The sequence below is a fragment of the Ascaphus truei genome, chromosome 13 (genome assembly GCF_040206685.1).
Source record: "Ascaphus truei isolate aAscTru1 chromosome 13, aAscTru1.hap1, whole genome shotgun sequence".
NCBI classification, from domain to species: Eukaryota; Metazoa; Chordata; class Amphibia; order Anura; family Ascaphidae; genus Ascaphus; species Ascaphus truei.
Window position 1 is genome coordinate 3970410 of NC_134495.1, and position 24638 is coordinate 3995047.

At 47.7% G+C, this 24638-nt stretch overlaps 1 protein-coding gene across 4 annotated transcripts in view; it reads left to right on the top strand.

Annotated features, from left to right (window-relative positions):
- Positions 1 to 24638, top strand: part of LOC142464706 (chemerin-like receptor 1) — a 117793-nt gene that overhangs the window by 41554 nt on the left and 51601 nt on the right. Inside the window, exon 1 of one of the 4 annotated variants that reach the window (XR_012787700.1) lies at positions 19140 to 19484. The exons of 1 other annotated variant lie outside the window; for it this stretch is intronic. The gene's annotated coding sequence lies outside the window, so the exon portion shown is untranslated. Of the gene's footprint in view, positions 1 to 19139; positions 19485 to 24638 lie in introns of those variants that run through there. 2 more of the 4 variants (XM_075568126.1, XM_075568124.1) reach the window with 2 other exon arrangements.

Here is a 24638-nt window from a genome sequence, read left to right on the forward strand (position 1 = left end):
TAGCCACTTCCGGGCGAGGTGGATGAGGTCATACATCTGGCTTCGGGTGGCTTTATCCATCGTGAAGGACCATGCGTGAAACCTTTGGGCACGAACAGCCGTGGTTACGCCGAGGCGGGCGAGGATCTCGAACTTCAATTTTGCATAGACGTTAGCTTCGGCTGGCTCTAGATCAAAGTAAGCCTTCTGGGGTTCGCCGCTTAGGAAGGGTGCGATTAGACCAGCCCACTCAGCTTCTGGCCATCCCTCTCTCTGTGCCGTGCGTTCAAACGTGAGAAGATAGGCTTCCACATCATCCGAGGGTCCCATCTTCTGAAGGTAGTGGCTTGCCCTGGTCATTTTCGGAACTGGGGCTGCCTCTGCCAGTGGAAGGTTACTGATAGTCCCCCTCAGGATCTCGAGTTCCTGCTGTAAGCCCTGAGCGAACCGCTTTTGCTCCTCTCTCAGCAGGCGGTTTGTCTCTTGCTGGTTTGCATTAGTCTCTTGCTGGGCTATTAACAGCTGTCGCTGGGTTTCACTCGCCTGTTGCTGGGCTTCATTCGCGTCTTTCTGGACAGCGACATTGCGTACCAGCGCACTCACCACGTCTTCCATCTTGTTTGGAGAGAGAGAAAAAAAAACCTTCTTTTTTTTTTTTTTTAAAGTTCTTTAACCCCCAGACCTTTCAGTGTTCTGCCCGCATTCTCCACCATATGTGACAAACGGCTTACTCCGGGGCTCCGCCGTCTGTCCGGGACTGTTAGAACACGGTCTTTTAGGGTAGGTTAAATGATGAGACGTCACGTACTGTTCCTTTAAACAGGCTATGCCTGGTTTATTCAGTCCCAGGCACTGAGACTGCCACAGTTTAAACAGAAAACAAAGCCAAACAAAAAGCTGCTCGTCTGAGCGATAACTTAAACTTAGATGTCCCTGACTCAGAGTTGGAAGTGGCTTGTCCACTTCCACCAACAAAATAAGTACCTTTGCAGTCTTTAGACAAACTAACAGAATGAATGAAGCGATTTGGGAAAGAGGCTTTCTCACCCCTCTGCAGTTCAGCAGCCTTCCAGGCTCTTGGGCGGGGCCCAGAGGAAACAGGAAACAGGTCTTATATACCTGAACTCTAATCAGCATGACAGGTGACAGAAAACAGGCAGCAGACAAACTGTGGAATGGAGTGCCTGTACCACGAGGCTGCCCTGTTCAGCTTAGACAGGACAGAAACTGTTCAGTATCCTGGGAGCCCTGTATATGGAGTTTATTACCAACCCCTGGTTTCTGTCACAACATACATGTCCATAGAGGTAATACCGGTATACACATACACGCCCAGAGAGGTAATACCGGTATACACATACACTCCCAGAGAGGTAATACCGGTATACACATACACACCCAGAGAGGTAATACCGGTATACACATACACACCCAGAGAGGTAATACCGGTATACACATACACACCCAGAGAGGTAATACCGATATACACATACACGCCCAGAGAGGTAATACCGGTATACACATACACGCCCAGAGAGGTAATACCGGTATACACATACACGCCCAGAGAGGTAATACCGGTATACACATACACGCCCAGAGAGGTAATACCGGTATACACATACACACCCAGAGAGGTAATACCGGTATACACATACACACCCAGAGAGGTAATACCGATATACACATACACGCCCAGAGAGGTAATACCGGTATACACATACACACCCAGAGAGGTAATACCGGTATACACATACACGCCCAGAAAGGTAATACCGGTATACACATACACACCCAGAGAGGTAATACCGGTATACACATACACGCCCAGAGAGGTAATACCGGCATACACGTACACGCCCAGAGAGGTAATACCGGTATACACGTACACGCCCAGAGAGGTAATACCGGTATACACATACACGCCTAGAGGTAATACCGGTATACACATACACGCCCAGAGAGGTAATACCGGCATACACGTACACGCCCAGAGAGGTAATACCGGCATACACGTACACGCCCAGAGAGGTAATACCGGTATACACATACACGCCCAGAGAGGTAATACCGGCATACACGTACACGCCCAGAGAGGTAATACCGGTATACACATACACGCCCAGAGAGGTAATACCGGTATACACATACACGCCCAGAGAGGTAATACCGGTATACACGTACACGCCCAGAGAGGTAATACCGGTATACACGTACACGCCCAGAGAGGTAATACCGGCATACACGTACACGCCCAGAGAGGTAATACCGGTATACACGTACACGCCCAGAGAGGTAATACCGGTATACACATACACACCCAGAGAGATAATACCGGTATACACGGACACGCTCAGAGAGGTAATACCGGTATACACATACACACCCAGAGAGATAATACCGGTATACACGCCCAGAGAGGTAATACTGGTATACACATACACGCCCAGAGAGGTAATACCGGTATACACATACACGCCCAGAGAGGTAATACCGGTATACACATACACGCCCAGAGAGGTAATACTGGTATACACATACACACCCAGAGAGATAATACCGGTATACACATACACGCCCAGAGAGGTAATACCGGTATACACATACACGCCCAGAGAGGTAATACCGGTATACACATACACACCCAGAGAGATAATACCGGTATACACGCCCAGAGTGGTAATACCGGTATACACATACACGCCCAGAGAGGTAATACCGGTATACACATACACGCCCAGAGAGGTAATACCGGTATACACATACACGCCCAGAGAGGTAATACTGGTATACACATACACGCCCAGAGAGGTAATACCGGTATACACATACACGCCCAGAGAGGTAATACCGGTATACACGTACACGCCCAGAGAGGTAATACCGGTATACACATACACGCCAAGAGAGGTAATACCGATATACACATACACGCCCAGAGAGGTAATACCGGTATACACATACACGCCAAGAGAGGTAATACCGATATACACATACACGCCCAGAGAGGTAATACCGGTATACACATACACACCCAGAGAGGTAATACCGGTATACACATACACGCCCAGAGAGGTAATACTGTATACACATACACGCCCAGAGAGGTAATATCGGTATAAACATACATGCCCAGAGAGGTAATACCGATATACACATACACGCCCAGAGAGGTAATACCGGTATACACATACACGCCAAGAGAGGTAATACCGATATACACATACACGCCCAGAGAGGTAATACCGGTATACACATACACGCCCAGAGAGGTAATACCGGTATACACATACACGCCAAGAGAGGTAATACCGATATACACATACACGCCCAGAGAGGTAATACCGGTATACACATACACGCCAAGAGAGGTAATACCGATATACACATACACGCCCAGAGAGGTAATACCGGTATACACATACACACCCAGAGAGGTAATACCGGTATACACATACACGCCCAGAGAGGTAATACTGTATACACATACACGCCCAGAGAGGTAATATCGGTATAAACATACATGCCCAGAGAGGTAATACCGATATACACATACACGCCCAGAGAGGTAATACCGGTATACACATACACGCCAAGAGAGGTAATACCGATATACACATACACGCCCAGAGAGGTAATACCGGTATACACATACACGCCCAGAGAGGTAATACCGGTATACACATACACGCCAAGAGAGGTAATACCGATATACACATACACGCCCAGAGAGGTAATACCGGTATACACATACACACCCAGAGAGGTAATACCGGTATACACATACACTCCCAGAGAGGTAATACCGGTATACACATACACTCCCAGAGAGGTAATACCGGTATACACATACATGTCCAGAGAGGTAATACCGGTATACACATACACGCCCAGAGAGGTAATACCGGTATACACATACACTCCCAGAGAGGTAATACCGGTATACACATACACACCCAGAGAGGTAATACCGGTATGCACATACACACCCAGAGAGGTAATACCGGTATACACATACACACCCAGAGAGGTAATACCGATATACACATACACGCCCAGAGAGGTAATACCGGTATACACATACACGCCCAGAGAGGTAATACCGGTATACACATACACTCCCAGAGAGGTAATACCGGTATACACATACACTCCCAGAGAGGTAATACCGGTATACACATTGTGACAAACGGCTTACTCCGGGGCTCCGCCGTCTGTCCGGGACTGTTAGAACACGGTCTTTTAGGGTAGGTTAAATGATGAGACGTCACGTACTGTTCCTTTAAACAGGCTATGCCTGGTTTATTCAGTCCCAGGCACTGAGACTGCCACAGTTTAAACAGAAAACAAAGCCAAACAAAAAGCTGCTCGTCTGAGCGATAACTTAAACTTAGATGTCCCTGACTCAGAGTTGGAAGTGGCTTGTCCACTTCCACCAACAAAATAAGTACCTTTGCAGTCTTTAGACAAACTAACAGAATGAATGAAGCGATTTGGGAAAGAGGCTTTCTCACCCCTCTGCAGTTCAGCAGCCTTCCAGGCTCTTGGGCGGGGCCCAGAGGAAACAGGAAACAGGTCTTATATACCTGAACTCTAATCAGCATGACAGGTGACAGAAAACAGGCAGCAGACAAACTGTGGAATGGAGTGCCTGTACCACGAGGCTGCCCTGTTCAGCTTAGACAGGACAGAAACTGTTCAGTATCCTGGGAGCCCTGTATATGGAGTTTATTACCAACCCCTGGTTTCTGTCACATATCCTCCCCCCCCAGCTCAGACCTCGAGGGGTGAGCGACCATGGATATTAGGGAGTGCATCCTTGACAACCCGTCGGCATTGCCATGTTTGTGCCCCGACCTGTGTTCCACAGAAAATTTAAAGGGCTGTAGGCTTAGGAACCACCTGGTCACCCTAGCGTTCTTCTCCCTATTTTGACACATCCAGGTAAGGGGTGCATGATCTGTGACCAATCGGAACTTTCTCCCCAACAGATAATACTTGAGTGTCTCTACAGCCCACTTTATTGCGAGACACTCTTTCTCGACTATGGAGTAATTTTTCTCCTGGGGATTTAGTTTCCTACTTAAATAAAGGATGGGGTGCTCCTCCCCTTGAGACTCCTGGGAGAGTACCGCCCCCAGCCCTACCTCAGATGCGTCGGTTTGGACTACGAACTCTTTGGAGAAGTCAGGTGTGACCAACACTGGTTGGGCACAGAGAGCTTCTTTCAGGCTTCTAAAGGCCTGTTCGGCTTCGGGGGACCACTTTACCATTAGCGGTCCTCTTGCTTTTGTGAGGTCGGTTAGTGGGGTTGCCTTAGTTGCAAAATTGGGAATAAACCTCCTATAGTAGCCAATTAACCCCAAAAAGGTCCTTACTTGTTTTTTTGTGACTGGCCTTGGCCAATTTTGTATCGCCTCTACTTTGAGTGTTTGTGGTTTGAGTAACCCTCTACCAATAGAATACCCCAGATACTTGGCCTCCTCCAGACCAATAGTGCATTTAGCGGGGTTAGCAGTTAGTCCAGCAGACCGAACTGCGTCGAGCACAGCTTGGACCTTTGGAAGGTGGGACTGCCAATCTTCACTATGGATTACCACATCATCCAGGTAGGCGGCAGCGTACCGAACATGTGGTTTTAAAATTTTATCCATCATTCTTTGGAATGTGGCGGGAGCTCCATGTAAGCCAAAAGGCAGCACCTTATATTGAAAGAGGCCGTCTGGGGTTGAGAAGGCTGTTTTTTCTTTTGCCCTTTCTGTGAGGGGAACCTGCCAGTACCCTTTTGTTAGGTCTAGGGTTGTGAGATATCGGGCTTTGCCCAGTCTCTCTACAAGTTCATCCACCCTGGGCATAGGATAAGTATCAAATTTTGACACCGCGTTTAGTTTCCGGTAGTCATTACAAAACCTTGTTGTACCGTCTGGCTTTGGGACTAAAACTATAGGGCTGTTCCACCCACTTTGGGATTCCTCAATTACGCCTAGTTTTAGCATTTTTTTAACCTCTAAACTTATAGCCTCTCTCTTGGCCTCTGGGATTCGGTACGGTTTAAGGTTAACTCGGACCCCCGGTTCAGAGACTATGTCATGTTTAATTACGTTAGTTTTACCTGGCTGTGTAGAGAAGATTTCTTTGTTCCTTCTCACTAAACTCTGGACCTCTCGTTTCTGATGCACGGACAGTGTTTCAGCTATGCTAACCTCTGGGTCAGTTTCTTGATTCTCTGACGGACCTGGGGGTACTAGGGTTAACAAGACCTCTCTATCTTTCCAGGGCTTGAGTAGGTTTATATGGTAAATTTGCTCAGGTTTCCTCCTACCTGGCTGCCTTACCCTATAATTTACTTCTCCCACTCTTTCCAAGACCTCATATGGCCCATGCCATTTAGCAAGGAATTTACTCTCCACGGTGGGAACCAGAACTAGTACCCTATCACCTGGAAAAAAAATTCTGACCCTAGCACCCTTATTATACGTATTCCTTTGTGCTTCTTGAGCTTTCTCCATGTGTTCCCTCACTATGGGTAGGACTGCAGCAATGCGGTCCTGCATTTGGGCAACATGCTCTATTACACTTCTGTAAGGGGTAACCTCGTGTTCCCAAGTTTCTTTGGCTATATCCAGTAAGCCCCTTGGATGTCGGCCATACAATAGTTCAAACGGGGAGAAGCCTGTGGATGACTGGGGAACTTCCCTAATGGCAAATAACAGGTATGGTAACAAACAGTCCCAGTTTTTCCCATCCTTATCGACCGCCCGGCGTAACATGCTCTTTAAGGTTTTATTGAACCTTTCCACTAAACCATCTGTTTGTGGATGATAGACTGAGGTTCTGAGATGCTTGATTTTTAGGAGTTTACATAGCTCTTTTGTTACTTGGGACATAAATGGTGTTCCCTGGTCAGATAAGATCTCTTTAGGAATTCCGACCCGGGAAAACAGAAGTACTAACTCTTTTGCTATGTTTTTAGCAGAGGTGCTACGTAGGGGAACTGCCTCCGGATATCGGGTAGCATAATCTAATATTACCAATATATGCTGATGTCCCCTAGCAGACTTTATTAGGGGCCCTACTAGATCCATAGCAATCCGGTCAAATGGTACCTCTATTATGGGAAGGGGTACCAATGGGCTGCGGTATGCTTTGAACGGGGCGGTGATCTGACATTCTGGGCATGAGGAACAATAGTTTGTAATTTCTGCCAGAACCCCAGGCCAATAAAAGCTTCGGAGAACCTTTTCTTTTGTCTTTTCCACCCCTAGGTGTCCCCCCAATGGATGACTATGTGCGAGGTGTAATACTACGTTACGGAATGTCCGTGGTACCAACAATTGTTTAGTTGTAACTGATTTTCTTTTATCAACCCGATATACTAGGTCGTTCTCTACCTCGAAGTAGGGGTAAGCAAGTGACCTATCTGGTTGGCCAGGAGTACTATTCTGGTCCCGTATATTTCCCCTTGCTACCGCTAATGTGGGGTCCTCCCACTGGGCCTTCTTAAAACTCCCAGGACTGACCTCTAGGTCAGCGAGGGTCTTATCCTGTACTGGGGTGGTAAGTGGCTGATCAACATCTTGATTTGGGGTATTCCCTACCAAAGTAGTGATGGGGAAGGGAATTTCACAGCACTCCTCCTTTTCCCCCTTCTTATTTGGGCCCTCGTCAACCTCCATTTCTGAAAAAGGGAAAGGATTTGTTTCTTCTAACACTTCGTTATGGTCTGCTATTGAACTCTGGGCGCTATTCTGAGCTGGGGACCACATTTTTAGAAAATGGGGAAAGTCGGTCCCTATTAACACATCATGTGCCAGTTTGGGTACAACACCCACCTTGAAATCTAAAGAACCAAATTCTGTTTCAAAAAAAACATCAACAGTGGAATATTCATGATTATCCCCATGTATACAACAAATTGCCACTCTTTGTGAACTGTTTACCTGTTTCTTCTTAATGGGCAATAGGTATTCGGACACTAGTGTGACCATACTCCCAGAGTCAAGAAGTGCCCGAACCCTCTTACCATTAACCTTTACAAATGCCCACAGATGGTTATTCAAGGGGTCCTCTGGGCTAGGGCCCATACATTGGGACAACAGCGAATCAGGTTCCACGCTGTTGCATTGCATGGGCTCATCATTTAGTGGGCAGATTTTTGCTGTGTGGCCCCTCTCATGACAATTTACACATTTAGGTACATAGTCTGTGTCCCACTTAGAGCCTTTTCCCGGCTCCCCATGTTGGCTATTGCCCTTAGTGTGCGAACCACTGTTGCTGGAGCGGCGTGAAGGTGGTCGCCGCTCTTCAGCGCCCCTTAACCCCGGTACCCTTTTACCGTCTCTGGAAGAGTCCTGGAACCTCGGATAGTGGGGTTGCTCCACGACTGTGGGTTGCGGGTGCTCTTCTGCTGCACTGTACCTTTCTACAAGGGCCACAAGCTCATCCGCATTGTGGGGGTCACTCCGACTGACCCAACGGCGTAAGGCAGAGGGAAGTTTCCTCAAGAACTGGTCCATGACCAACCGTTCCACGATGTGGCTTGCTGAGTTGATCTCGGGTTGTAGCCACTTCCGGGCGAGGTGGATGAGGTCATACATCTGGCTTCGGGTGGCTTTATCCATCGTGAAGGACCATGCGTGAAACCTTTGGGCACGAACAGCCGTGGTTACGCCGAGGCGGGCGAGGATCTCGAACTTCAATTTTGCATAGACGTTAGCTTCGGCTGGCTCTAGATCAAAGTAAGCCTTCTGGGGTTCGCCGCTTAGGAAGGGTGCGATTAGACCAGCCCACTCAGCTTCTGGCCATCCCTCTCTCTGTGCCGTGCGTTCAAACGTGAGAAGGTAGGCTTCCACATCATCCGAGGGTCCCATCTTCTGAAGGTAGTGGCTTGCCCTGGTCATTTTCGGAACTGGGGCTGCCTCTGCCAGTGGAAGGTTACTGATAGTCCCCCTCAGGATCTCGAGTTCCTGCTGTAAGCCCTGAGCGAACCGCTTTTGCTCCTCTCTCAGCAGGCGGTTTGTCTCTTGCTGGTTTGCATTAGTCTCTTGCTGGGCTATTAACAGCTGTCGCTGGGTTTCACTCGCCTGTTGCTGGGCTTCATTCGCGTCTTTCTGGACAGCGACATTGCGTACCAGCGCACTCACCACGTCTTCCATCTTGTTTGGAGAGAGAGAAAAAAAAACCTTCTTTTTTTTTTTTTTTTAAAGTTCTTTAACCCCCAGACCTTTCAGTGTTCTGCCCGCATTCTCCACCATATGTGACAAACGGCTTACTCCGGGGCTCCGCCGTCTGTCCGGGACTGTTAGAACACGGTCTTTTAGGGTAGGTTAAATGATGAGACGTCACGTACTGTTCCTTTAAACAGGCTATGCCTGGTTTATTCAGTCCCAGGCACTGAGACTGCCACAGTTTAAACAGAAAACAAAGCCAAACAAAAAGCTGCTCGTCTGAGCGATAACTTAAACTTAGATGTCCCTGACTCAGAGTTGGAAGTGGCTTGTCCACTTCCACCAACAAAATAAGTACCTATGCAGTCTTTAGACAAACTAACAGAATGAATGAAGCGATTTGGGAAAGAGGCTTTCTCACCCCTCTGCAGTTCAGCAGCCTTCCAGGCTCTTGGGCGGGGCCCAGAGGAAACAGGAAACAGGTCTTATATACCTGAACTCTAATCAGCATGACAGGTGACAGAAAACAGGCAGCAGACAAACTGTGGAATGGAGTGCCTGTACCACGAGGCTGCCCTGTTCAGCTTAGACAGGACAGAAACTGTTCAGTATCCTGGGAGCCCTGTATATGGAGTTTATTACCAACCCCTGGTTTCTGTCACAACATACATGTCCAGAGAGGTAATACCGGTATACACATACACGCCCAGAGAGGTAATACCGGTATACACATACACTCCCAGAGAGGTAATACCGGTATACACATACACATCCAGAGAGGTAATACCGGTATACACATACACACCCAGAGAGGTAATACCGGTATACACATACACACCCAGAGAGGTAATACCGATATACACATACACGCCCAGAGAGGTAATACCGGTATACACATACACGCCCAGAGAGGTAATACCGGTATACACATACACGCCCAGAGAGGTAATACCGGTATACACATACACGCCCAGAGAGGTAATACCGGTATACACATACACACCCAGAGAGGTAATACCGGTATACACATACACACCCAGAGAGGTAATACCGATATACACATACACGCCCAGAGAGGTAATACCGGTATACACATACACACCCAGAGAGGTAATACCGGTATACACATACACGCCCAGAAAGGTAATACCGGTATACACATACACACCCAGAGAGGTAATACCGGTATACACATACACGCCCAGAGAGGTAATACCGGCATACACGTACACGCCCAGAGAGGTAATACCGGTATACACGTACACGCCCAGAGAGGTAATACCGGTATACACATACACGCCTAGAGGTAATACCGGTATACACATACACGCCCAGAGAGGTAATACCGGCATACACGTACACGCCCAGAGAGGTAATACCGGCATACACGTACACGCCCAGAGAGGTAATACCGGTATACACATACACGCCCAGAGAGGTAATACCGGCATACACGTACACGCCCAGAGAGGTAATACCGGTATACACATACACGCCCAGAGAGGTAATACCGGTATACACATACACGCCCAGAGAGGTAATACCGGTATACACGTACACGCCCAGAGAGGTAATACCGGTATACACGTACACGCCCAGAGAGGTAATACCGGCATACACGTACACGCCCAGAGAGGTAATACCGGTATACACGTACACGCCCAGAGAGGTAATACCGGTATACACATACACACCCAGAGAGATAATACCGGTATACACGGACACGCTCAGAGAGGTAATACCGGTATACACATACACACCCAGAGAGATAATACCGGTATACACGCCCAGAGAGGTAATACTGGTATACACATACACGCCCAGAGAGGTAATACCGGTATACACATACACGCCCAGAGAGGTAATACCGGTATACACATACACGCCCAGAGAGGTAATACTGGTATACACATACACACCCAGAGAGATAATACCGGTATACACATACACGCCCAGAGAGGTAATACCGGTATACACATACACACCCAGAGAGGTAATACCGGTATACACATACACACCCAGAGAGATAATACCGGTATACACGCCCAGAGTGGTAATACCAGTATACACATACACGCCCAGAGAGGTAATACCGGTATACACATACACGCCCAGAGAGGTAATACCGGTATACACATACACGCCCAGAGAGGTAATACTGGTATACACATACACGCCCAGAGAGGTAATACCGGTATACACATACACGCCCAGAGAGGTAATACCGGTATACACGTACACGCCCAGAGAGGTAATACCGGTATACACATACACGCCAAGAGAGGTAATACCGATATACACATACACGCCCAGAGAGGTAATACCGGTATACACATACACGCCAAGAGAGGTAATACCGATATACACATACACGCCCAGAGAGGTAATACCGGTATACACATACACACCCAGAGAGGTAATACCGGTATACACATACACGCCCAGAGAGGTAATACTGTATACACATACACGCCCAGAGAGGTAATATCGGTATAAACATACATGCCCAGAGAGGTAATACCGATATACACATACACGCCCAGAGAGGTAATACCGGTATACACATACACGCCAAGAGAGGTAATACCGATATACACATACACGCCCAGAGAGGTAATACCGGTATACACATACACGCCCAGAGAGGTAATACCGGTATACACATACACGCCAAGAGAGGTAATACCGATATACACATACACGCCCAGAGAGGTAATACCGGTATACACATACACACCCAGAGAGGTAATACCGGTATACACATACACGCCCAGAGAGGTAATACTGTATACACATACACGCCCAGAGAGGTAATATCGGTATAAACATACATGCCCAGAGAGGTAATACCGATATACACATACACGCCCAGAGAGGTAATACCGGTATACACATACACACCCAGAGAGGTAATACCGGTATACACATACACACCCAGAGAGGTAATACCGGTATACACATACACGCCCAGAGAGGTAATACCGGTATACACATACACGCCCAGAGAGGTAATACCGGTATACACATACACGCCCAGAGAGGTAATACCCGTATACACGTACACGCCCAGAGAGGTAATACCGTTATACACATACACGCCCAGAGAGGTAATACCCGTATACACGTACATGCCCAGAGAGGTAATACCGGTATACACATACACGCCCAGAGAGGTAATACCCGTATACACGTACACGCCCAGAGAGGTAATACCCGTATACACGTACACGCCCAGAGAGGTAATACTGGAATACACATACACGTCCAGAGAGGTAATACCGGTATACACGTACAGGGCCAGAGAGGTTATACCGGCATACACATACACGCCCAGAGAGGTAATACCGGTATACACATACACGCCCAGAGAGGTAATACCGGTATACACATACACGCCCAGAGAGGTAATACCGGTATACACATACACGCCCAGAGAGGTAATACCGGTATGCACATACACGCCCAGAGAGGTAATACCGCTATACACATACACGCCCAGAGAGGTAATACCGGTATACACATACACGCCCAGAGAGGTAACACCGGTATACACGTACACGCCCAGAGAGGTAATACCGTTACACACATACACACCCAGAGAGGTAATACCGGTATACACATACACGCCCAGAGAGGTAATACTGGTATTATACACATACATGCCCAGAGAGGTAATACCGGTATACACATACACGCCCAGAGAGTAATACCAGTCTACACGTACACGCCCAGAGAGGTAATACCGGTATACACATACACGCCCAGAGAAGTAATACCGGTATACACATACACGCCCAGAGAGGTAATACCGGTATACACATACACGCCCAGAGAGGTAATACCGTTACACACATACACACCCAGAGAGGTAATATTATACATATACATGTCCAGTATTATCTCTACTTTTTTACATGACAATGGGACGTCATGTGGTAGCACGTTGCCACGGGACAATGCAGCGTCATTTGGCACCGCGGTGGTGCAGGAGGAGGGGCGACCTGGCCAGGGCACGCTGCTCCCAGTCCGGTACGGCTGCCAGTAGCACACTTTGGTCCTAGAAGGGACTGCCCCTTTAACTGTTGGATTGTATCAATAAACAAGGAAATATACCTATACAAAGTAACACAAAACAGAACCAGTGCTAAATTCCTTGCCCAAATCTCACAACTCATATTGGTACCAGATCCATAAGAAAAGAAAATGACTTTGTCAAGACTGCATGGAACTACGACCGACCTTCAGTCCGAGAGATCTCCGTTCCCTAATTTCTATGTTAATAGTATGATTGGTTTGCCTATCTTACATAATCCACACTGCCCCTTCAATAGATTTTACACAAGGCCCATGACACATGTTGATTGAGGGCAGCCGTGTGCTTAATAACTGGAAAGTCATTTGAAGATAAAGTTCCAATGCATAATTTATCTTAAATTCTGCATCAGCAGGACCTGGGACGTTGAGCTACACAACAGCTAAATCAGTGTAAGTAATCAGAAGATAGGGGGACTTACAGTATGCAGAAGGCTTTTCAAGAAGTAATTATCCTTCTTCATGGAGACACACAAGGATAGCCACAAGGCAACTGAAATTAATGGGAAATGTATCACTGCTTAGAGATAAAGAATTGGGTTACCTGTAGTTTACAAAAGAAGAAAACAAATGTTGAAGAAAAAGTATTTTATATACTGTATGTATATATATATATATATATATATATATATATATATATATATATATATATATATATATATATATATATAAAAAGTAGATAGATGATAAATACAGTATATAATGAGAGAAAAGATACAAAGATAGATAGATAGAGATACATTATTTGATCTGTAGGTACATACTGTATATATACTGATATATATATATATATCTCATGGATAGAAAAATAGATCGATAGATGTATACAGAAAGAGATTAGAGATACTGTATTAGAGATTAGATTATACATATAGATAGACAGAGATATAGGTAGACAGACAGATAAATAAATTAGATGATTGTTTCTCTATCTGACTCCCTCCTCTTTAATTCATCCCCAACACCAACTCCCTCACACATTACCTGCTCTCACAGCTCTACCTCTGCACACTCCCACTTACTGCTTCCCCAACTCCATCACACATTACCTGCTCTCACTGCACTACCTCCGCACACTCCCACTTACTGCTTCCCCAACACCAACTCCCTCACACATTACCTGCCCTCACTGCTCTACCTCCGCACACTCCTACTTACTGCTTCCCCAACCCCAACTCCATCACACATTACCTGCTCTCACAGCTCTACCTCTGCACACTTCCACTTACTGCTTCCCCAACTCCCTCACACATTACCTGCTCTCACAGCTCTACCTCCTCACACTCTCACTTACTGCTTCCCCATCTCCCTCACACATTACCTGCTCTCACAGCTCTACCTCCTCACACTCTCACTTACTGCTTCCCCATCTCCCTCACACATTACCTGCTCTCACAGCTCTACCTCCGCACACCCCCACTTACTGCTTCCCCAACACCAACTCCCTCACACATTACCTGCTCTCGCAGCTCTACCTCCGCACACTCCCACTTACTGCTTCCCCAACTCCCTCACACATTACCTGCTCTCACAGCTCTACCTCTGCACACTCCCACTTACTGCTTCCCCAACTCCCTCACACATTACCTGCTCTGACAGCTCTACCTCCGCACTCTCCCACTTACTGCTTCCCCAGCGCCAACTCCCTCACACATTACCTGCTCTCACAGCTCTACCACCACAAACTCCCACTTACTGCTTCCCGAACACCAACTCCCTCACACATTACCTGCTCTCACAGCTCTACCTCCTTTTAATCCCTTTTACTGCTTCCCCAACATCAACTCCCTCACACATTACCTGATCTCACAGCTCTACCTCCGCACACTCCCACTTACTGCTTCCCCAACTCCCTCACACATTACCTGCTCTCACAGCTCTACCCCCGCACACTCCCACTTACTGCTTCCCTAACTCCCTCACACATTACCTGCTCTCACAGCTCTACCTCCGCACACTCCCACTTACTGCTTACCCAACACCAACTCCCTCACACATTACCTGCTCTCACAGCTCTACCTCCTCACGCTCCCACTTACTGCTTCCCCAACGCCAACTCCCTCACACATTACCTGCTCTCACAGCTCTACCTCCGCACACTCCCACTTACTGCTTCCCCAACTCCCTCACACATTACCTGCTCTCACAGCTCTACCTCCGCACACTCCCACTTACTGCTTCCCCAACTCCCTCACACATTACCTGCTCTCACAGCTCTACCTCCGCACACTCCCTCTTACTGCTTCCCCAACACCAACTCCCTCACACATTACCTGCTCTCACAGCTCTACCTCCGCACACTCCCCTTACTGCTTCCCCAACTCCCTCACACATTACCTGCTCTCACAGCTCTACCTCCTCACGCTCCCACTTACTGCTTCCCCAACACCAACTCCCTCACACATTACCTGCTCTCACAGCTCTACCTCCTCACGCTCCCACTTACTGCTTCCCCAACACCTACTCCTTCACATAACAAGCAGCTGTCCAAGACACCCCAACCTTCTCATCCTCTGTACTTTATGTTTCTAATTACTATTCCTTATTGAATGCAAGTTCTTTGGGGCAGGGCCGTTCTTATCTACTGTAACAATGTATGTTAATGTTTGTTGTGTATTGTTTTCTCTTCCTCCAACCTTATTGTACTGCTCTATGGAATATGTTTGTTCTTTTTAAGATGATGATGATGATGATGATGATGATGATGATGATGATGATGATGATGATGATGATGATGATGATGATGATGATGATGATGATGATGATGATGATGATGATGATTATTACAGTATAATTATTATATAGACAGATAGATGTAGCTTACAGGATTACTCTTTTTAATGAGAGGTATTGAGATATGGTATATTGGGATATACGGTACAAACACTGGCTTTGGAGCCTATAGAAATCTATCTGATCCAAATCCGGCAAAACATTTCACTCATCTCTACCGATAACCAATATTTTGCCATGAAAACATGTGAATCTTCTTTACCTCCAAAACACCAAACGTACCACGCTTACCATCTTTACTACACAGTATTTGGCCCAAGCAAGAGATTTCTTAATACACAGAACAATGTTGCCTTTAAAAGAATAGAACAATTCCTGTTTCACTGCACTGCAGCAGAAGTTAGTCTGTCATTGTGGGAGCAGATACCCATTTATCATGTTACTCTCCTGAAAGGATTGCATTGCGTTATTACTGTATGTACTGGCACTGCGCACAGCATGGTATATGTACTTCACAGAAGCAAGCAAATCTCAAAAGTCAAACCACCTTAGAAATGAAATGAGTCAGATTCTGACAAATGAACCCGCAATGGCCTAACAGACGTCTCATTTGCATGTTTACATAGCTATGGGATTATGAGTCAATGGGGCATATTCTATAAACTTCAATAACTAACTCATCGAGACTCTCAACCAGCGAGCAACTCGCAGATCTCATCTCTCCCCCCTTGGAGTTGCGGTAGGATTTAGATGAAAATTTTTATTTTTACTGCATCGGATCATCGAAGCTGGGAGTGTCCGGAGCTGCCCCGCATTAATACCAGCTCCGGAGACCCCCGCATTAATACCAGCTCCGGAGACCCCCGCATTAATACCAGCTTCGGAGACCCCCGCATTAATACCAGCTCCGGAGACCCCCGCATTAATACCAGCTCCGGAGACCCCCGCATTAATACCAGCTCCGGAGACCCCTGCATTAATATCAGCTCCGGAGACCCCCGCATTAATACCAGCTCCGGAGACCCCCGCATTAATACCAGCTCCGGAGACCCCCGCATTAATACTAGCTCCGGAGACCCCGGCATTAATACTAGCTCCGGAGACCCCGGCATTAATACCAGCTCCGGAGCTGCCCCGCATTAATACCAGCTCCGGAGACCCCCGCATTAATACCAGCTCCGGAGACCCCCGCATTAATACCAACTCCGGAGACCCCCACATTAATACCAGCTCCGGAGACCCCCACATTAATACCAGCTCCGGAGACCCCCACATTAATACCAGCTCCGGAGACCCCCGCATTAATACCAGCTCCGGAGACCCCTGCATTAATATCAGCTCCGGAGACCCCCGCATTAATACCAGCTCCGGAGCTGCCCCGCATTAATACTAGCTCCGGAGACCCCCACATTAATACCAGCTCTGGAGCTGCCCCGCATTAATACCAGCTCCGGAGACCCCGGCATTAATACCAGCTCCGGACACCCCCGCATTAATACCAGCTCCGGAGAGCCCGGCATTAATACCAGCTCCGGAGACCCCCGCATTAATACCAGCTCCGGAGACCCCCGCATTAATACTAGCTCCGGAGACCCCGGCATTAATACTAGCTCCGGAGACCCCGGCATTAATACCAGCTCCGGAGCTGCCCCGCATTAATACCAGCTCCGGAGACCCCAGCATTAATACCAGCTCCGGAGACCCCCGCATTAATACCAGCTCCGGAGACCCCCGCATTAATACCAGATCCGGAGACCCGTGCATTAATATCAGCTCCGGAGACCCCCGCATTAATACCAGCTCCGGAGCTGCCCCGCATTAATACTAGCTCTGGAGACCCCCACATTAATACCAGCTCTGGAGCTGCCCCGCATTAATACCAGCTCCGGAGACCCCCACATTAATACCAGCTCCGGACACCCCCGCATTAATACCAGCTCCGGAGCTGCCCCGCATTAATACCAGCTCCGGAGACCGCCCGCATTAATACCAGCTCCGGAGACCCCGGCATTAATACCAGCTCCGGAGACCCCCCACATTAATACCAGCTCCGGAGACCCCCGCATTAATACCAGCTCTGGAGACCCCCGCATTAATACCAGCTCTGGAGCTGTCCCGCATTAATACCAGCTCCGGAGACCCCCGGCATTAATACCAGCTCCGGAGACCCCCACATTAATACAAGCTCCGGAGACCCCCACATTAATACCAGCTCCGGAGACCCCCGCATTAATACTAGCTCCGGAGACCCCCGCATTAATACCAGCTCCGGAGCTGCCCCGCATTAATACCAGCTCCGGAGACCCCCGCATTAATACCAGCTCCGGAGACCCCCGCATTAATACCAGCTCCGGAACTGCCCCGCATTAATACCAGCTCCGGAGACCCCCGCATTAATACCAGCTCCGGAGACCCCCGCATTAATACCAGCTCCGGAGACCCCCGCATTAATACCAGCTCCGGAGACCCCGGCATTAATACCAGCTCCGGAGACCCCGGCATTAATACCAGCTCCGGAGACCCCCCCGCATTAATACCAGCTCCGGAGACCCCCCCGCATTAATACCAGCTCCGGAGACCCCCGCATTAATACCAGCTCCGGAGACCCCCTGCTTCCATCCGATGTAATAAAAATACATTTGTAGGCAGCTTCATTACCTTAGCGGCCAACTGCTAAGGTAATGAAGGGGTTAAATAACAATGCCCAGATTATTGGGGGTAACGGGTGTGGGTGAAGGTGGCATTTGGTCCATGGTGGGTGTTTAGGCCTTGCGGAAGGGTTAACCCTTTCATTACCTTAGCGGTCCCATCCTTTCTTCTGCTCTCAGTATCTCCATTAATACACAACACTGTTGTAATGCAGAGCAGGTCAACGCCTTATATCCAACAGCGGGGCATCTCGTATACATTAATGTATACTTAGGGGCAATACAATAGAATTTCCCAGGCAACCTTCCCCAAAGACCTTACAATCTAACTTAGGTGACTGAGGCACAGGGAGATAAAGTGACTTGCCCAAGGTTACAAGGAGAGATGACACTAACATTTGACCTACTTAAAGGCAGTAACGTAACCACTGAGCGACTACTTGTGCCCAATCTTTGCGTTTGTTCCTAATGACTTGATACTAGAAAGCTCTTTGCAGAAGAGATAATAGTAACATCTGAGTGGAGTTCCTTTGCTAAGCAGTATTTTCTGCACCCTGCCCTAGTACAGCTGTTCCTGTTTTGTTTTTTGTTTTTTCATGTGAGAAGCCTCCTGGTAGGATGTAATAGGGAAATGAAATTGACAGAAATGTGAATTCCCAATTACAACACATCCACATTCGTTAGGAAACAAAACCAAGCACTGTCCTACGCAAACTTCCAGTATTAGATTAAATTGCACGAAGTTCTAAGAAGTGCCAGGATTCTCTCTCTGACATGTCCAGATACAGTATGTACGTCGGGCTTGGAAGCAGAAGACTTTAAGAGACATTTAAAAAGGATACTAACCAAGAGACAGCCAAATAAGGTAAATCATATCATTCCTTGTGTCTGCCTACATTGTGAGCTGTTTTAACGCATTTGAATACAAATCAGTAACAGTTATTGGATGTTTATTTAAGAGTATGAACTCAATGGTCAACGTTGGTTCTCTTGGGTGCAGTCCTCCAATCCGGGGAATATGCAGAGAAAAAGAAGAAAGAAAAGAGTGTAATTCTCCATTTACCATATGTTAGAAATGGAGACATTCAGAATGTATTGTACTGTATATCTTTAAAAAGAACTTCATTGGAAAGCAGGGAGAGAGGGAGAGAGGGAGAGGAAGAGAGGAAGAGGGAGAGGGAGAGAGAGAGTGTAAGAGAGAGAGAGAGTGAGAGAGAGAGAGAGAGAGTGTGAGAGAGAGAGTGTGAGAGAGAGAGAGTGTGAGAGAGAGAGTGTGAGAGAGAGAGTGTGAGAGAGAGAGTGTGAGAGCGAGAGTGTGAGAGCGAGAGTGTAAGAGAGGTTTTGAGAGGTTTTGAGAGGACCTGGTTTTTTTTAGGCAGCGAGCATTTTTGATTAATTATTCACTCGAGATGTTTTTTGATATTTGTCCTAATATCTATATATTCACTGTTTTCACATTTTTATTCACTATTGTCACATCATCACTGATTATTAGATTACTATTTAGTTATATCACTGGGTTAGTGAATAGTTTTAGCGCTATTGTGTATGCTTTATTCTGAAGAGTCTGAGCGGACCTATTCTCTTGCACGTCCTTATTCCCAATACTGTACACGGCACACCTCCCCGCACAGGTCCGCACAGGGCACTCATAGGTTCAAATCCCAGCACGCCCCAATATAAATGTGTACAAGCTGAATTTGGATTATTATTTTTTTAATCTTGTAATATACTGAGTGTATGTATTATCAAGTAATATTACAGATGTAGACCATGGTTTTGCTTCGGCAAATAACACATCATATTCACTATACTGCGTATGTGGCAGCAGGAGGGGGCGCGCATTGTGCGAGGAATCAGTTGAAACTGATTTCTTGGCGCGGCGGGCAGGTCACGTGAGCGGATCGCCCAATGAGGGCGAACCAGCTCCGTGATGTCACTGGCCCGCCCCAAGACACGCCCCGTGATGGCGCGTCTAGCATGTCCAGAAAACACACCCGCTCCACGCGGGGGATGTTACGGACGCGCACGCCTCCGCGCTGGCAAAGGCAGTATGGACCTGCCCATAGGCCGCGCTCACGGTGGCGGCGTCGCTACGTGTGTGTGCTTGCGTCCGCGTGCACTTCAAGGACTCCATGATTGTGTAAGGTAGTTCCTCAAGTGCCCGCGGCGCTGCACGCGCCAACGCAGCTACATTTTGCCGCCACAACAGAAATTTAAATTGCGGGCAGCAGTCACGTGACGTCAGCGTCACATGAGCTGGTTCAGCCAATGAGGGCGAACCAGCTCGGTGAGGCGTTCATCACGCCCCCTGCCACACCCCCGATCACCGAGACCCATCTCCTGCAGCTAGCGCACGCATCACTGGGGCTGCAGGAGTATGCACATGGAAGCGCCGGCGCCGCCACCGTCAGCTCGGCCTTGTCTGCCACGGTCATGCTGTGGGGGGGGGGGAAGCAAGTGTCTGCCACAGTCACGCTGGGTGGGGGGAGGGCAGTGTCTGCCACAATCACGCTGTGGGGGGGGGGGGGGGGCAGTGTCTGCCACGGTCACGCTGGGTGGGGGGAGGGCAGTGTCTGCCACAATCACGCTGTGGGGGGGAGGGCAGTGTCTGCCACGGTCACGCTGTGGGGGGGGGGGCAGTGTCTGCCACGGTCACGCTGTGGGGGGGGAGGGCAGTGTCTGCCACGGTCACGCTGTGGGGGGGAGGGCAGTGTCTGCCACGGTCACGCTGTGGGGGGGGCAGTGTCTGCCACGGTCACGTTGTGGGGGAAGGGGGGAGGGCAGTGTCTGCCACAGTCATGTTGTGGGGTGGGGGGTGGGGCAGAAACAGTGTCATATTTTATATTTATGACAATTAGCTCACTTTAATGTAAGGCCATATTTACACAGAAGAGGTAACTCCATAGCTGTCCCCTGAATTTGTCTTCTGGGACGAAAACCAGCGCAGTCTCCCGACCTCCCTGCAGGTTGGCCAATCTCCTGCACTTGGGCAGATCTGTGTCTTCCTCTCTTGTGTAATTCTCCTTCCCTTGCCTCCAGGGGGCAGCAGAGAGTAGGAAGGGAAACCTCGCTAACTGCGTAGTAATTCTGGGCTACTTGCTGCTACACTCACTCATGTGCGTACTCTGACTTGCCGAGCTCATGGTGGTGGCGGCGCTACGTGCGCACACTGGTGTCCACGCGCACTTCCAGGACTCTTACCTTATTGCCTATTGGATTTCTTCAAGTTCACGCGGCGCTGCGTTGCGCGCGTCGACGCTGCTACATTTTGACGCTACAACTGAAATTGAGATTTGGGGCTGCAGTAGTGTGTCGTCAGCGTCACTTTAGCTGGTTCAGCCAATGAGGGTGAACCAGTTCAGTCACGCATCTGTGACGCATTCTCCACGACCCCCACCCCGTCCCCGATCGCCGCCACCGATCTCCTGCAGCTAGCGCACACCGCTGGGGCTGCAGGAGCGCACGTGGGGGCGTCCGAACCACAACCATGAGCGTGGCAAGTCAGAGCACGCCGGCTAGGCGATTAACTGGGTGTCCGGGTACAGTCTCACCAGAAAGGAGGCAAGGAAAGTTACATTGGTCAGATTACGAATGAATAAAGTGAGGGATTATTTATTTTACACCTTTTAAAAATGTTTGCCTGTTCTATTTTATTTTTAGTGGTTTTTTCCTAGCTCTTGATTTGCCGTGTTGATGGTGACGGAAAGTAAATTAAGCAGTACTTTTTAATTAAATCAATAATTTTTTATAGCCAGCTGCTGCTGTGAAAACAGCCTGTGTGTTGACAGCTCTTGTCTCGTATAAAAAACATGGCATGCCACGGACATGCCACAGAACAAGTAAATCAGCAGCTATGAAAAGAAGCTTCAATGCAGATAGGAACAGACTCAGCACAGTTTAATGGCTGATGATAAAGCTGTCCTCGCCATGCTGGAGAAGAGTCATTCCTGAAAAACTACGATATTTACTGTTTGTTTGCAAAAAAACTTTTTGCAAGGTCACCACCAACCAATGCTCAGATAACATGGCTGTGTAACACCTTAAGTGTCACAATTTAAGTGTCTGGCAGAGTTAATTTTGGAGTTGAAATTGGAGGTGAAGATTTGAGGAAGATCTGGACTCTGCACAACAACAACTCTGCAGCTGTGAGAACGTGACTTTCTAAATGCTGTGATTATTTGTACTTTTCCTATCCTCCAACACCTGGGAACTCTCTCCTCCTGCATCTCACTATGCCCTCCCTACTGCTTTTTCTGTTTACCGTTTCCTCACTCCTTTGTGAACGTCTCTGTTCTCTCCAACTTCCCCACTCCCCACTGCACCATTATTTATACACCTCTCTCCCAACAACTTCTTTACCCCTCAATAAAAAAACACCCACACAAATCCTCTATTCACACCCTCTATCTACTCCTTCCCGCTGCCGGGGATCTCCCCTAAGCCTGAACCCAGACATACACACCTGATCTCACCCACGCCTCCCTGCCATCTCTTCCCCTGTAAATGGTGTTAACCTTCAGATTTTATACTGACTAACCTTAAAACTAGACCCAAAAATCAAGCATCCCAATAGCCTGCACTCATGGCTACTGTCCCACACTCACAGTCACTCCTACCACCCATTGTGCCCAAGCACTGCCATCTACAGCATTTACTCCCTCACCTGCTGTCTCTGTAACTCTCCCATCATTCCACTTAGATTGTAAGCTCTTCGGGGCAGGGATTTCCTTTCCCATTGTCTGATTTTGCTGCACTTATTGTATTATTATAATTCCCTGTACTGTTTTCTTTGTGAAGCGCTAAGTACACTTTTAGTGCTATATAAATAAAGCCATACAATACAATACAACATTGGCCATATGACCATTGGTATTTTTAACGGAAGTTTAAAAATGATATATATATATACACTGTATATACACACACACACACACACACACACACACACACACACACACACACACACACACACACACACACACACACACACACACACACACACGTGTGTATACATGCATATATATATATTAAAACAAAAAAATCACTGTTTGCCATTTACATTGAATTTAACAACATTTATTACTTTTCTTGCAAAACTATTTTAGAGATAATATTGTGAAATTGCAAATTTATTGAAATGGGACAAGTTTGTACATCACTAGGAAAGTTTTCAGCTGCATCCGTTTGAATAGGTGTCCAGGACTTGACTTATTCTGTCCCACTCATGTTGAAGCACACACCATGCTTTTCTAATCCTTGATACCTTCTATGCCAGTAGTTCAGGAGGCAACATGATCTAGTGCCAGCATGAGCCTCTAAAAGGACCACACACTGCTTCTCTCTGCAGGGACGTTGCAGCCACTGGAAGAAGCTTCTCCCATAGCCCTCCGGTCAGTTGCCTAATGCCTGAGTGCTGATGTGTGCTGTGCTGAAAAGGACAGTGTTAATCAAATGCTGCTGAAGACATCGGTTAAAGGGGCCGAAGGTCAAGCCATCATGGGCAAAATGCAGCCCACCAATGTTTTACAGATGTAGCAGCAATTATTCCTCCCGTATTGTAGCGGGACACACACAACGCTCCCGCGGAAGCAGACACCATTGTGCAACCGCTAGCCGCGCACAAAAAAGGGCGGACTAACATGTGGACGAGGTTTCTGCGCTCGTGCTGTCAATCAATGCAGATGATAAAATCCGTTTGCAGCTACACGTGAGGAGCCACTCCTCAAATCACCAATATTTATTGGGAATTCCCAGAAGGGAACTCCCAAAATAACAAAAATGCACACCGAGCGCACCACGGATTAGTAATAAAATGATATTTTAATACAATAAATATAGTCCAATAGACCACAGAACAGTGTCACTAAATAATATATACAGTCCAATAAAGACCATAAAAAACAAAGTGCACAAAATAAAATGCAATACAATAAAATAAACACAGTCCCACGCCAGAGGGAAAAAACCCACAGGTGGGAAAAACTCCACAGAGGTCTAAATAAGAACAAAGCAACAG